The sequence below is a fragment of the Anolis sagrei genome, chromosome Y, assembly GCF_037176765.1.
Source record: "Anolis sagrei isolate rAnoSag1 chromosome Y, rAnoSag1.mat, whole genome shotgun sequence".
NCBI classification, from domain to species: domain Eukaryota; kingdom Metazoa; phylum Chordata; class Lepidosauria; order Squamata; family Dactyloidae; genus Anolis; species Anolis sagrei.
In genome coordinates this window covers 67,407,899-67,418,944 of record NC_090035.1, presented here as the reverse complement: position 1 = coordinate 67,418,944, position 11,046 = coordinate 67,407,899, and positions in this window count along the sequence as shown.

The window sequence follows — 11,046 nt, the reverse complement described above, 5'->3', positions numbered from 1 at the left end:
CGCTGGTCACAGCTGACCTCCAGTTAGAGCGCTCAAGAGCCAGGGCTTCCCAGTTCTCAGTGTCTATGCCAGAGTTTTTACGGTTGGCTTTGAGCCCATCTTTAAATCTCTTTTCCTGTCCACCAACCTTCCGTTTTCCGTTCTTGAGTTCGGAGTAGAGCAACTGCTTTGGGAGACGGTGTTCAGGCATCCGGACAACGTGGCCAGTCCAGTGGAGTTGATGGCGGAGGACCATCGCTTCAATGCTGGTGGTCTTTGCTTCTTCCAGCACGCTGACATCTGTCTGCTTGTCTTCCCAAGAGATTTGCAGGATTTTCCGGAGGCAGCACTGATGGAATCATTTTAGGTGTTACATGTGACGTCTATAGACAGTCCACGTTTCACAGGCATATAACAGGGTTGGGAGGACAATAGCTTTATAAACAAGCACCTTGGTATCCCTACAGATGTCCCAGTCCTCAAACACTCTGTGCTTCGTTCGGAAAAAACTCGCAGAGCTCAGGCAGTGTTGTACTTCGGTGTCAATGTTGACCTTTGTGGAGAGGTGGCTGCCAAGGGAGCGGAAAGGGTCAACATTTTCTAATGTTACACCACTAAGCTGTATCTCTGGCATTGGAGAGGGATTGTTTTTTAAGTACAGTATATTCTGGCGTATAAGACTACTTTTTAAACCAAGAAAATCTTCTCAAAAGTCAGGGGTCGTCTTATATGCGGGTGTAGTCTTATGTATGGGAGTCGTCTTAACTCTATATTTTAACTGGAAAAGTTGGGGGTCGTCTTATACGCCCAGTCGTCTTATATGCCGGAATATACGGTACCTATGAGAACACCTCTGCTGGAAACTGACCATAGAATCACATTGGATGATGTATCACCTGCATCTATTGCAGGCATCCTCTGTAGGAAACTAGCCAAGTGAGGTTTATATATCTGTGGAATATCCAGGGTGGGTGAAAGAACTCTTGTCTGCTTGAGGCAAGTGTGAATGTTGCAATTGGCCACCTTGATTAACAGTGTCTTGCAGCTTCAAAGCCTGGCTGGATGCTGCCTGAGGGGATCCTTTCTTAAGCGGCTGAGGAGGAAAAGGAAAGGGCCTGAGGCTGTTAGGAATTGTGGAAGTTGAAGTCCAAAACACCTGGAGGACCAATTTTTGCCCATGCCTTGTCCAGCTGGCCAGAGGCGAAGTAGATTAAATGTCCTTTATCGTATCAATTGAACTGAGAAGGAATAATCTCATCATTTCATCTTGTTTTGGGAACCCTTTAGCTAAGATTTCGGTCTTAATTTCCAAACAGGAAAATAATGTGTGTATTTGAATTACAAAAATAAGCTTTGAAGCTGCAAGGACAATAAATGCTAATCAAGGTGGCATATCATTTGAGAACATATCATTTGCTGGACCACCCTAACAACACCATATCAGACGGCACAGAGAAACTGTTGAAATCCACAAGCATGTGGACAATTTCAACAGAAAGGAGGAAACCATGAAAATGAACAAAATCTGGTAACCAGTAATTAAAAGAAATTCTAAAATCATAATAGTAAATAAAGAGGAAAACTCAAAAACTGGAATTCCAGACAACAAACAATCAGGGCCAGCTAATCGCCTCCCAACAAAGGGTTTCCCCAGACAGGAAGCAGCCAGGTCTTGAAACTGCAAGGGCATTAAATGCCAATCAAGGTGGCATATCATTTGAAAACACAGAAATGTTGGACTACTCTTAACAACCACCATATCAGACGACAGAGAAGCTATTGAAATCCACAAGCATGTGGACAAATTCAACAGAAAGGAGGAAACCACGAAAATGAACAAAATCTGGTTACCAGTATTTAAAAAACCCTCTAAAATCATAACAGTAAATAAAGAGGAATACTCAAAAATGGGAATTCCAGACAAGAAACAATCAGGGCCAGCTAATCACCTCCCAACAAAGGATCCCCCCCAGACAGGAAGCAGCCAAGTGTTTAAACTGCAAGGCCATTAAATGCCAATCAAGGTTTCCAACTGAAAATTCACACTTGCCTCAAGCAGACAAGAGTTCTTTCTCCCACCCTGTACATTCCACAGATCTATAAATACTATCAACACATAAAATAAAAAATACAGTTTAAAACACAGACCATCTGTAGTTAAAACTAGGGACCAAGTATGTGGACCATTGGATCATTTCCCAGTTGGCCTTTCTGACTGTTTCCTCGGATCTACGTTTGCTCAGAAGGAAGCACTGAAAGTATGTGTGAGTGGAAATCCCAACACTGTACAGAAAAAGCTCTTGAGAGTTTCCAAACATAAGCCTTGCTCAAGTTTTGGGAAAGGACTTTTTATCAAAAGTAAGAGGATTATTTCTTCTGGCCAGAGATTTGTCTGTCGCAATGAAGGTCGGACTTTGGAAGTAAGTTGCAAGTAGGGAAACCCATAGATTTATACTCTGGCATTATTGGACATAGGGAAATGATGGACATCGGGAACTAAAAATGTGAGCCACTATACCTGTGTAAATGTGTTGAAATACAATCATGCTCCACATTTACAGTTTGGACTTTTGTGGATTAGATAATTTTATTTTTCTGTGTCCTTCCAGAGTCATGCTGGGGGCAACGGTTAGCACAGTGAATGAAACCGTCAGCTACAGAAAATCTTGCTGACCAGAAGGTTGGCAGTTCAAAGCTGCATGTTGGGGTGAGCTCCCACCGGCAGCCCTAGCTTCTGCTTACCTATCAGTTCGAAAACAGCAATGTGAGTAGATAAATATGTACCGCTTTGGTGGGGAGGTAAAAGACACCCCTGAAGTCATGCTGGCAATTTGAGCAGGAAGGCGTCCACGGACAACAGGCTCCTTGGCATGGAAAATGGAACAACAGCATCTCCCAATGGCCGAGTTGAGCACAGCCTCCAGATGCCGGAGATGAAAAAAAAGGGGAAGCCTTTCCTCTGACTATGTATTGTCTGTCTTTGTTTATTATATAACGGCATTTAATGTTTGCCATATATGTATTCTGTAATCCACTCTGAGTCCCCTTCAAGGTGAGAAGGGTGGCATATAAATGTCATAAATAAATAAAATAAATAATGAATATTATTATGCTGGAAGACCTAAGAATTCTTAAAGAGATATTCTCTCTGATAAAAAATTGAATTTCTTTTATTTGTTTACTTGTTTTTGTTTGTTTATTTTATTCATTTTCAAAGGGCTCTTGTGCCTTTAACTCCAGTTAATAATAATAATAATAGAAAACATGATTGTTTGAGACATATTATCCATGATTCCCTTGCAAATGGAAGGACTGAAGAATGTGATCATCACTGTTACCAGAGTTGTCTTGAGTTCATTGGGGTTTCTTTCACAGAAGAGGGAAGAATATTATAAACTAAATTTCTGTTTCATAGGAAAGCCCATCACCACCATCAGCATCATCCTTACTGCAGCCACATCAGATATCTGTATTTATTATTATTATTATTATTATTATTATTATTATTATTAAACTTTATTTGTACCCCGCTAGCATCTCCCGAAGGACTCGATGCGGCTTACATAGGCCAAGGCCTCAACACAACAGCATAACAACAACAATACAATTCAAAGCAAATCAAAAACATAAAGCAATAACAATAAAACATTACACCATAACACAGTAAAAACCACGGCCAGGCCAAGTGATGGGTACAGATTAAAAAGTGCTGGGTGTGACAGGTGGTATGTTGGATTTCTGGGCAAGTGCAATGTGCAGAGGATCTTAAACTCTAGTAAAGTGCTTCTGGGACATAGTGCTGGGTTTTCCTATTCCGGAAAGGCACATCGTAATAGCCAGGTCTTCAAACTCTTCTTAAAGACTGCCAACGTGGGTGCTAATCTGATGTCTTTGGGGAGGGTGTTCCAAAGTTGGGGGGCAACCCCAGAAAAGGCCCTGTCCCTCATTCCCACCAAACGCGACTGCGACGCAGGCAGGATCACGAGCAGGGCCTCTCCGGATGAACAAAGGGAGCGTGTGGGTTCATAGATGGAGATGCGGTCACGCAGGTAGGCAGGTCCCAAACCGTTTCGGGCTTTGTAGGTAAGCACCTGCAACTTGAATTGGGATCCGAAGGTAAACGGCCGCCAATGGAGCTATTGCACATTCAATACTGACTACTATCATAGGTTTTTCTTTTGGCAAGATTTGTATGTTTGCCATCAACTTCCTCTGAGGCTGAGAACTGTGACTTGTCCAAAATTACCCTGTGGGTTTCTATGACTGAGCAAGGATCCAAACCAGACATGTGCAAACTTCAGCTCTCCAGGTGTTTTGGACTTCAACTTCTGCAGGTCCAGAAAGCACACACGCTTTCTGGACCTGCACACCACATGCACTTTTCAAGGCAAGGAGGCAAGTTCTCTTACTCCAGAGGAGGTGCTTGGCTGCAGGCAGATGCACACGCATTCTGAGCCTTCTGAGCCTGCACTGCACATACACTCTCCAAGACAAGGAGGCAAGTTCTCCTACTCCAGAGGAGGTGCTTGGCTGCAGATAGACACACATGCTTTCTGGGCCTGCACACCACACACACTTTCTGAGACATAGAGGCAAGTTCTCTTACTCCAGAGGAGGCGCTCAGTTGCAGACAGGCATGTGCACTTTCTGGGCTTGCGCACCACACACTCACTTTTTCCAAGCCAAGGAGACATGGAGTGCCACATGCTCACAAAAAGCAGGCAAGGAGCTGGGATCGGTTCCTGCTTGCTTTCCTGTCGAGCTGATTTTCATACCATACCGGGAGGGGCCTTCCCATTACTTGCCCCTGAAGGTAAAGAAAGTAACAAAAGAATGTATGAAATGAAGGAAAACGGTTCCGTGCACAACCCTAAGGTAATAGGTTCAAAATTACAAATATAGTTTGACCTCTGCATTTATGGTTTTGACTTCTGTGGATTTGAATATTGATAGATTTGATAGATTTTTTGCATTTCTATTTTTGCTGCTTCTGCTTCTAACCCCAAACAATGTGGAGAGCTCTCTAAATACATTTGAGCCTTCTATAGTTTAACTGATGGCTTTTGAAATGTATTCTATGCCTTACTATGTTTTCTGTTGAAGTGCTTTATTTGTGGCTTTTGTTTTCTACTCAAATGTACTCTGTTTTAAAAATAATGACTAAATGGCATTGTGTATAAATAGCTTACATATATACATCACCATCTGGTGGCAAATCTATCTATTTATCTATTTATCTACCTACCTGTCTATATATACTTATTTATTTATATATATCTGAGAATGAATCATACATAAATTTCATGCATATATTTTGTACTTAAGAACAGGTTTACAAATAGAAATAGATGACGAGCTGTCAGTTATTTCTGCCATCATAAAATATACAGTGCTTTTCCTGATGATGAAATATATCCCTTTTTTATATTTTTAAATCTATCACACATATGGAAGCAAGTAACAAAGCTTCTTAAAATGCTTTCCAAATGTATCGAATTTAGTTACAGGACCTGGTCAATTTACTCTGAAATGTTACAGATACATTTCATGGGCTTCCTTTAGTCACCCTGATTTCAAGTACCTTGTGGTTGACTGGTGCTTTTAAAGGGATGACCATTTGAAACCAAAATGGGACTCTTATGTCTTTCTGCTCACATCATTTCATTCTCCAACTTCCAGTCTGTGAGTGGTTGGTAATGTGATGTGCTTGATCCAAACCCACCTCATTTAAAGACTTCTGCTTCGTCTTCACTCAGTGTTTCTTCCTGGCATCAAAAGAAATCTCTGTTGATGCCAGCATCCTTGGACACTTCTAGTGCTCCAGGGTTGCATCAAAGACCATCACTAACATATGGTGAAGCCAAGGCAGCAGATGTGCGGAGTAGACACCAAAGTAAAGGAAAGTTGTGTATGCCTGTTATCTCAAACTGTCCTGTAGGCTTGTGCAATTAGGCTAGAGGGCGATCTGTTTTTGGTATCTGAATTTCGTTGGGTACCCAGATCTGTTTTTGGAAGCCTCCCAAAAATCAGAATGGGAACTTACAAGTATCCCCTTTCTGTTCTTGGGATCTTTTCCTTTCTTCCTTTTGAGGGAGCCTGCATTTGAAGAACGGGATTAAAGAAGCATCCTTTCTGGGACCCTTTTCTTTCTTCCTTTTGAGGGAATCTGGGTTAAGGAAGCATGTGCCACGTGCTCCCGAATAGAAGGGAAGAAGCTGCACCTGGCAGACATGTGGGCCGTTTCGGGCGAAAAAACCATAGCAGCTGAGCCCTTGCCGTTATGGCCAGCCGAACAAGCCGAACAAGCCAGATTGGCTGAAGGGAACCGACCAATTCTGTGCAGAAGCATACTATCCTGTTACCTTCTAGTGCAGGGAAAGATATTATTTCAGGGCCATCATTAAAGAAAGATTCAGCAGCCAGTCTGATTTTTGAAAAGGAACAGAAGGGGACACTCTTGTTCTTTGTCTAATAATGTTGATAATAATAATGATAATAATAATAATAATAATAATAATAATCAGATGATTCATTGGAACTTGTATCACAAATATCACCTGCCTGCGACAAAGAACTGGTGGGATCACAAGCCGGAGAAAGCTACAGAGAATAAACACGTTAAGCTACTCTGGGACTTCCGAATTCAGACAGACAGAGTTTTGGAGCACAATACTCCTGACCTCACAATTGTGTTAAAAAACAAAGTATGGATTGTCAATGTTGCAATCCCTGGTGACAGCAGGATTGAAGAGAAACAACGGGAAAAGCTGACACAATATGAGAATTTAAAGATCGAACTGCAAAGACTCTGGCACAAGCCAGTAAAGGTGGTTCCAGTGGTGATCGGCACACTGGGTGCAGTGCTTAAAAACCTTGGCCTGCACTTAAACACAACCGGTGTTGAAAAAATTGCTACCTGCTAGCTGCAGAAGGCCACCTTACTGGGATCTGCACGCATTATTCGCCGATACATCACACAGTCCTAGACACTTGGGAAGTGTCCGACGTGTGATCCAATACAACAGCTAGCAGAGTGTCTGCTGTGGATTCATCTTGTTGTGTTTCTAATAATAATAATAATAATAATAATAATAATAATAATAATTTCTTCTTCTTCTTCTTCTTCTTCTTCTGGCTGAGAGTTCTACTCTAACTGGATACTGGGCATCATATTTTCACCTGCAAACTCATGGCGCTTTCACACTGCAAAGTAATCGCAGTTTTCTCCAATTGCAGCTGCTATGGATGCATCCTTATAGGTTTCTATTAGATGCATCCTTATAAATTTCTAGGTTTTGCAATTTGGTGAGACATTAATATTCTTCTTCAGAGAATTCTAAGTATGGACCCAAGGATTTAATAGGATGGAACCATGGCAACTAAAGGGATACTAAAAGCTCTAGGTATGTCCAGTTAATCAAATTAATCAAATCATTTATTTCGGTCATAGACCAGCACAGGAAATAAGATGACCAATCATCGTTTCACATTTTGTGCTTTTGACTTTGATGGATATGATTGCACTATGTAAAACTATTTTTGTTCCATGATTATAAATGTCATTTGGTTCTGTCATAAAAACATGGAAAGGGTTTATCAAATTGAAAAAAATATTGTTTTTGCAATTTGATAAACATCCTGCAGGACATTTTGCTATCGTTTTTCCATGAATATCTCATCGAGTCTCAACCAATTCAACATAGTTTGTGGCAGGCAAAACAACTAAGTTTCTGGAGTATAACAACTACTTTCAAAGTAAATATCACACAATTGAACAGGAAACAGATTTTTTCCCAAATTTTGTTACATAGTGTTATTCATGGATTTTTCTTTAAAGAACTGTACTTTCTAGGTTATCCAGTGTGACCCTATGCACATGCTCGACAACCTAGAAATTGTTAGACAGATGTTTTCTGGGTTATAAACAAGCAATTTCTGTATTTGCCAGTATTCACTTTCACTGGGTTTTACACCCCCGATTCTAGCAAATATGGAGGGCTGACTAGTGAGTGAAAGAAGTGAAAAAAGTCTTGTTGTGTTCATGATTTTGTTCTGGTTGCCATCTTGTTCACAGTGGAAAATCTGGGGGATTATCAAGTGGCCAAAAAGGTACTCACCAAAAGCACTTGATATGCTATCAAGATATTGAGACAGGTATGTGTTGAAAGATTAATGCTTCCAGATACAAAAATACCATCTCCGTAACAAAATGCTGGGATTCCCTATTCCCCAGGACCAGTTTGGGGTTTTTTTTTCTTGTGTCAGGAGTGACTTGAGAAACTGCAAGACATTACTGGTGTGAGAAAATTGGCTGTCTGCAAGGACATTGCTGAGGGGACCTGGATGTTTTACCATCCTGTGGGAGGGTTCTCTAATGTTCCTGTATGAGAAGCTGGAGCTCACAGGTGGAAGCTCACCCACTCCTCGTATTCAAACTGCTGACCTTTCAGTCAGCAGTCCTGCCGGCACAAGGGTTTAACCCATTGCACGACCGGGGGCTCTACCAGCTTGGTGAGTGAAGTGTATGGTGGGAGAGTTGGCTGTGTAGTAGGACTTTTGGGCACAGAAAGTTTTTAAAGGATGGTGTTGTATTGTTTGTAAGTGAATTGTTTCCAATTGCTTTTCATCTTCTTAAGCAAGTCTTTTAATGCTTACAGTAAAATAATGCATTGGGAACAGCTTAATTCTATTTTCATGTTTACTATTTATGTGTACGGTATTCTGCTGTATTGCTCTTAAATCGTCTTGAGTTCCGATGCAGGGGGAAAAGCCAGGATAAGAAGAAAAGAGCAGTGGGTTAAAGCACTGAGCTGCTGAACTCATTGACTGAAAGGTCACAGGTTCAAATCTGTGGAGTGGCATGAGCTCCCATTGTCAGCCCACGCTTCTGCCAACCTAGCAGTTCGAAAGCATGCAAATGTGAGTAGATCAATAGGTACCACTCCGGCGGGAAGGAAATGGCTCTCCATGCAGTCATGCTGTCCACATGACCTTGGAGGTGTCTACGGACAATGCTGGCTCTTTGGCTTAGAAATGGAGATGAGCACCAACCCCCAGAGTCAGACACGACTGGACTTAATGTCAGGGGAAAACCTTTACCTTTTACCTACGTTGAAAGAGAGGGAATGGGGTCTTTATCACCGCACTCTTTTCCCGAAGACGTCTGAATACGCATTCACACATGCGCACGGACGAAACCTGGTATGCAAACTGGGACTGGGTGGAATAGAAGAAGTGGGGTGGGGAGCAAGAATGGAAATAGTTGATGGAGTTTGCACGGCAGCAAGACTGGAAAATCAGCCCTCCGGAATACTTCTTCTTGGTGGTAGGAGTATGTGTACAGGGTGTGGAGGGCGGCAGAAAATCTCACAAATTTAATACCCTGCAGCATTTCACAGATGCAGACAGGGACACACAAGGTCAAGCAACATCAGAGTCTGGTTAGGATGGCAAAAGCTGTTAATGAGAAAGAGCTCACAAGCTAAGAGAAGCTTGCAGAAGTTTGCTTTTGCCTGAGCCAACTAGAAAAAGCAAATTCTGCCTTCTCCTCTCTATGTTGTTAATTGAGTAGAAACTGTGGCATAAAGTAAAATAAACTACGTGTAGTTCACGTTTGATCAGCCCACACATTGCTTTGCCAGAGAAAGAAAATATGCCATACAGGTGAACAGTAAAGAACAAGTTTAGAACAACATATGTACAATGTGATCAGTTGCATCAACTCACATAATGTCCTTTTTTGAAAGATTTAAAATTGTCTTTCTTTGTCCATGTGGATAAACTCCTTCAGCAGCTCATGAAGCGAGAGTACACTCCAAACACTGCCTCTCTCTGCTTTTCTCTTCAGTCTCTCTCTGCACTTTCATAGCTCAAGCCTGAACAAAAATGTAAGAGTATCCAAAAGTCCCAGGCTCAGCCTGCTCTCCAGGCATTGCCCAACCAATCAGATTTTGCAGTTGATGCACACACATTAACTGATTCCTTGCAAGCACCAACAGAAACAACTGCATTTTGAACTCAGTTTGCACTAATTGAAGTAAACCAAGGGCAAAGGGGAAAAGTGAGAAGAAGAGGAAACTGGGACATTTTAAAAGCATCTGGAAAAGTGAGATGGCATGACAGATTGTCTTTACTAAACCTGGGCAATTGGCAGGTATAGAATTATTATAATATTAGCTTTCCCCTGCCATGCGTTGCTGTGGCCCAGTCTGTGTATATGTGTTTTATGTGTGTATATATGTGTGTATATATATTTGTGTATGTGTTTATATGCGTGTTTGCGTGTATATATCTGATTTTGCACATGTGCTGTAATGCATTTTTTATTTTTTGCCTTTTTAAGTCCTTTCTGCTGTGTTTTTCAGTATTTTTATGAGTGATGGTCACTTTGTTGGCCTGATAGGTGTATTGTGTCCAAATTTGGTGTCAATTGATCCAGTAGTTTTTGAGTTATGTTAATCCCACAAATGAATATTACATTTTTATTTATATAGATTTTCATATATGATTAATTAGCTTCTCCGTGACTCACTTTGCACTGACCAATAAGAGAAAAGCAGACTACATCTTCCATGTGATCATTAGTTCAGGTTGAGGATCCCACCAAAGGGGAAGAAAAATGTAAACCACATATCAGCTGGCAGTGAGAGAAAATATTCTTCATCTGGGAAAAGTTACTTTTTGGGATCTCAACTTCCTTAACATCTCACCAGATTCTCAATTCTTGTGGTCCAAGCACATGATTTTTCCAGATGGCAACGTTCATTCTGAAGGATAATAAGTACCAGTGCATAAAATCACATGTGTGGTAGAATGCCAGTCATGGCTGAGTCAAGGCTGGTTTTACGTCTGCTTGTAAATGTGCTTTTAGTGTCATGTACAAACTTTTTCTCAGAGGTTTCTTCATGATATTGTTCCATGGAAAGGAACAATATCATGTCATAACTACCAACACCTCTTCACACGCAGACACACTCACACACTAGGCCCTAGCAATTCTCTTGGGTTGAAATTGCTTACTTTCTAAGACTCTTGTACTTAGCCTTTCCCCCGAATTGCCTTCACAAA